We start from the raw sequence: 5,895 nt of genomic DNA, 5'->3' as shown, positions 1-5,895 counted from the left end.
TTCAGTAGAAAAATATTTCATGGTAGGACCAAAGGAGTTATGCAAGTGTTTTACACTGTTCTCCTTTGCTATGTGGGATCCTCTAAACCCACAAGATATGAAGATTTGGATTTTATACATGGTGTATAAAGACGACACCTGGTCTTGGGGTGACATTTTTAAGGTTAAAATTCCATCTTATATGCTGACATATACAATACTTTGCCTTGGTTTAAGTGTCCTGAAAATAGACTGTGGCTCTCAAAAATTTTCATTATTGTGGTGGGTAAATTTAGTTCAAGTTTCCTGAAATTGTTTGGTCCAGGAACAAGTATGATTGATGGATTAAAAACAAACAAAATAGGCCGGTTCCTGATTGAACAATTCTAGGAAATTTGGCAAAATAAAACAATTATGGCACACTCTTTGGACATTGCCATTGCACAACCCATTCTACAGATCCCAGATTATGAAAATGGATCAAGTTTTTATTCAATGGGCTAAACTTCTCATTTGGATCCAGATTCCTTGTGGTTATTTCACTCACTCCCCAAAACATCACTGGCAATCAGATTTTGCTCATTGTTGGAAATCATTTAAGATCCAGAGACCATGACAATTGAAGGATATCAGCATTCAGCCTGTACAGCACAAGGAATGGAAAGCACACAATCCCCACTCTCTTGCCAGCAATCCTTCAAAAGGCCCAATGGAAGAAACTGGAAGTATGAGATGTGAAACAGGAAGGTTTTATTTTGCAAAATATATTTAAAAGTAAATATGCATCTTACAGCTTTCTTTTACACAGCTTTCTTTTAACACCTTCCAACAGCTATCAAGGTCTTGAACCCCCCCCCCTGCACTCTGTAGAAGAATGATTTATATCCCTTGGTTCTTTTGTAGATCTCAGCAGGGATCCAGATCAACCTCTGAAGAGGGACCACAGTGTTCCTGGGCATGGGTGATGGAGTCTGGACTCAAGGGTCCCAGAGGTAGTATGTCAACTCCACCCAACTTCCCAGTATCACTGTTGCTATTTGTAATCATTTCTGCGAGATCCTTGCCGACTATGCCTTACCACACTACTTCAAGATCCAAATAACCACAAAGTACTGATTCAGCATATTTTTGCACCGATTGATGATGTATTTATTCCATTTTTTTTATTTTTCTCGTGTAGCATGCATGTTTTATGCACAAAGGAAGCTACATCAAGAAAGAGTTTTACTGCCTCTGTACATTGTATGACTAACTTCATTCAAGATAATGGAAAACATTTCCCAAACACACGCACAATTCCTAGCAGCAAGCCTTGTGTGCTGTAACAGTTGACTTCATAAATTCACATAAACTGCATCAGTGGCTCAGGATTTTTGAACTTAATGTGACCTCCCCTGTCCACCTGCAGTCCAATGTGTCCACACAAGGCCTTTAGTTCACTTTGAAAAATGCTAGCATTTAGCTAATGCAGCACTGTGTGACCTCCAAGCTCAGTTGACAAATGGGTTCACAGTGATGAACACATATGCAAACACAAAATCTTAAATGACATTCCCAATTTCACTTAAATATCAGTGTCAAACACTGGCACCAAGCAGCTGCCAACAGCATGGAGACAAGCAGGGGAAAATAAAATTCCTGGCAAAAAACCTAGCACTTTGGTCTTTGTGGATTAGCAAGCTTATCTCTTCATCAATCAATTGCCTGGATATTGTACATTTGTCTAAGTTTGGGCATTTTTTCCCCCCGGGGGGGGGGGGGGTGGCGGAGGAGGGAGTGAAACATTTTGTAACATGGAACAAGATTAAATTTAGCAAAAATGGACAAAACTGGAAAGAAACAATCTAAAATTAAAGCTGATAATGATAGCCAATGATTCACAAGAACAAATCCCTTCAGATTAAAACCAAATTTTGCAACCACTGCATTTTCCACCTCTCTGGAAAAGGATGGTAGATTTCAACCAAAACTGAACAACCCGTTAATTCAAGAGCCAGAGTGAAAATATTTCACCGCACAAGGAATTTACTGCTACTGTGTACACACAATTCATGACCAGAAGCCCTCTTCTTAGTATATTATGTTAACAGTTTGGCAGGAATACGAACACCAGGCTTTTTCAAATATCTGGCTGAGAATTCACCTATGATCGGACTTTAATATACAAAACTGAAAAACAGGTGACTTTTTACTCCTTAGAATAGGATTTCTAAATTATTATTATTTTAAAAATACACATGAATTTCAGAGTAGAGTAAAGCATAATTGCTTTCACACAACAATCCCTCCCAAATGCCTGCCCAACCTAACCCCACCTCACAAAAAGAGAAACCTTGCTTAATCACAGGCAAGTGAGAAAACTAGTGGATGAGGGAGAGGAAAAATATCAGCTGTGTTTGTGACAGCCAAAACTAGATTCAAATCTCAGATAACAAACAGCACAAAAATCTTTCAGTTCAACTGCTTTGCAAATGAAACTTTGCAAAAAAACAATGTTTTATTTGCACATCACTGTATGCCATCTTCTTCTTCCTTGCCAGCTTTGAATATTTTTATTTAACGTCAACATTTCAGTTTTACTGCCCAACCCATCAGATACTTTTTCATCCTTGCACATCATCGATGAAGCAGCCTTGAAACTGCACTTGAAAAGCCTTAAATTTAAACATACAGCACAGCAACAGGCCTTTTCAGCCCACAACCCTGTGCCGCCAAATTATCACCAATTGACTTACAACCCCCGATAGATTGAAGGGTGGAAAGAAACTGGAGCCCCCGGGGAAAACATACAAACCCTTTACAGACAGGGCAGGTATCGAACCCAGGTCCCGATTGCTGGCACTGTAACAGCGTTGCATTAACCGCTACGCTAAATTACCTTGTCATCTCTAATATAAAAAGTGCCTAGTACAACTACCTCATGCCCACCGTTAGTTCAGAGGGTCAAAAATAAATTTGCAAAAATTATCAAAATAATTTTTAATGTTTTTCCGAGACACAGGAGTAGAGGTGTTCCAACTCCAGTACCTAGAAAAATATGTGTACCAGAGTAGGAAATGCAGTTGAGGGGGTAAGGAACTTCAAATTCCTGGTGTCAACATCTTTAATGATCTATCCCAGGGCTATCATGTCAATGCAATCACGAAGGAGGCCCACCAGCAGCTTCACTTTGTGAGGAGTTGAGATTTGGTACGTCACCAAAGACTTGCAAATTTCTGCGGAGAGGATTCTGATTGGTTCCATCGTGGTCTGGTATGGAAGTTCCAATGCAAAGGACGGGAAGAGGCTAGAGGGCTGTATACATGGCCAGTGTCATCATGAGCATTGGTCTTCACTCCATTAAGAGGCAGTGTCTCCAGAAAGCAGCTTCCATCATTAAGGACCCTCAGCACCCAGGGTCCATTAGGAAGATGCAAAAATGTTACAAAAACACCTTCTTCCCTCCACCATCAGATTTCTGAACAGACCTATAAACATTGCCCACTTTTTTCCACTAATTATTTTTAATTTTATTTTACAATTTTGCACCTGTAATGTACTGCTGCAAAACAACACATTTTGCAACACGTGTTCATGACAAAAAAAAAATTCTGATTCTAAACCAAGCTCTGTCACTCTACAGATGACCCAAAATGCCATCAACTTCATTTTATTTGCATTAGCTCCACAAATGGCAGCCTGACTGACAAACTCCCAACAAGATTCATCTCAAAGGCTCCCACTGTCTGTGCACCTAAAGCCTAGTATTTTTAGCCGGAGAAACAGGCAAGGTTGAGAAAGAAATTTGAAATATTGTGACACTTGCTTCCTAGAGTCCACCTAAAATAATTTTCCTCTCCTCCTCAAAGAGGGAAATTGATTTTGAATCCACCCTTAAAACATTAGTCCTCAAAACATCTCAGTCAGATCATCCTTATCAAAATGTCTGGGGAACACCAGCCTGGTACTTTCTAAAACAGCTTAACATCTCCCCAAAAAAAGTTGATTTAAATTGCTGAGGATTTAATTTAGAGATGCAATGCAGTAACAGCCCCTTCTAGCACAAGTACAGACTGCCCAAATATACCCACATGAGCAATGAACCTCCCAACCTCTTACATCTTTGGACTGTGAGAGAAAACCAGAGCACTCATAGGAAACCAAAGCAGTCAAGGGGATAATGTGCAAACTCCTACGGGAACTGTGTCCCAACATTCTGCTCAGAATAGAACATTTACTCTCAAAATGATGTAAGGCAAGAACCAGTGTTGATAATTCAGCTCATCTTTTTCAAATTCCACATTTATCATCAGAGAGCATACACGATGTCACATCTAACCCGGAGATTTGTTTTTCTGCGGGCCAGGTGGAATTTCTACTTACCAGTAGTGCAAAAATCTGTACTCAAGATAGGCATACAAGAGAGAAATGTAAACAAACTGTGCAATACCGAAAAAAGATGCAAAGTAAGAGTCTTTAAATGAGTTGCTGAGTTTGTTGTAGAATCTGATGGCAGAGGATAGCAACTGTTCCTGAACCTGGTGGTCCGAGTCTTGTGGCACCAATACCTGTTTCTTGATAGCAGCAGCATGTTTTGGTGGTGTGGATCCTTGATGATTGCTGCTGCTCTCCAACTGCAGCATTCCTTATAGATTTTCTCGATGGTGAGAGTTTTGCCCGTGATGGACAGGGCTCAGTCCACTACGTTTTGCAGAATTTTGGTGCTCCCAGACCAGACCATGACGCAACCAGTCAGCATATTTACCTCTACCCACCTGGAGAAGTTTGCCACGGTTTCCAATTCATACCAAACCTCTGCAATCAGCTGAGGAAGAGAAGGTGGAGGCATGCACCTTCCTGAAGTCTACAATCAGCTCCTTGGTGAAACTGAGTGAGCAGTTGTTAGTAATCCATTCAGCCAAGTTTTCAAACTCCCTCCTTCATGATGACTCATCACCCCTTTTTGTCAGCAAACTCGTAAATGATCTCAACATCCATGTTTCAAAATAATACATGGATGTACAAAAACAAAAATTTCTGGGATTCTTTAGGTGGGAGACCGGCTATGGAGGCAGAAGTAGAATTCTGAAGGATCAGACAGACACAAACATAAACCATATCCTCTCAACAATTTCTGACTGACCTACATACTTCCAACATTTTTGATTTCGTAAGATACGTAATAGATAAAAATAGGATATGAATTATGAGAGACAAAATAAAATATATCACAAATGGAGTTTGGCCTGTGTGTTTCCACCACCCCTTCCGGAGTTTCAGTCAGTCTAATGATACCACTTCCTCACAAAATGTTTCTACCCCAAGCTCATGATGGAAAAATACAGTCCAATCTATATGTCAAAATTAAGAGTCCTTTCCCAGCACAACTACTAATGGAAGGGAAAGAAAGAGAGAGAGGGGGGGGGAAGAGAGAGGGGGGGGAAGAGAGAGAGGGGGGGAAGAGAGAGAGGGGGGGGAAGAGAGAGGGGGGGGAAGAGAGAGGGGGGGGGAAGAGAGAGGGGGGGGAAGAGAGAGAGGGGGGGGAAGAGAGAGAGGGGGGGAAGAGAGAGGGGGGGGAAGAGAGAGAGGGGGGAAGAAGAGAGGGGGAAGAAGAGAGGGGGGGGAGAGAGGGGGAAGTGAGAGGGGGGGAAGTGAGAGGGGGGGAAGTGAGAGGGGGGGGAAGTGAGAGGGGGGGGAAGTGAGAGGGGGGGGAAGTGAGAGGGGGGGGAAGTGAGAGGGGGGGAAGTGAGAGGGGGGGGAAGTGAGAGGGGGGGGAAGTGAGAGGGGGGGGAAGTGAGAGGGGGGGGAAGTGAGAGGGGGGGGAAGTGAGAGGGGGGGGAAGTGAGAGGGGGGGGAAGAGAGAGGGGGGGGAAGAGAGAGGGGGGGGAAGAGAGAGGGGGGGGAAGAGAGAGGGGGGGGAAGAGAGAGGGGGGGGAA

This window comes from Narcine bancroftii, chromosome 10 (assembly GCF_036971445.1).
Source record: "Narcine bancroftii isolate sNarBan1 chromosome 10, sNarBan1.hap1, whole genome shotgun sequence".
NCBI lineage: Eukaryota > Metazoa > Chordata > Chondrichthyes > Torpediniformes > Narcinidae > Narcine > Narcine bancroftii.
This window is presented reverse-complemented; position numbering follows the sequence as displayed.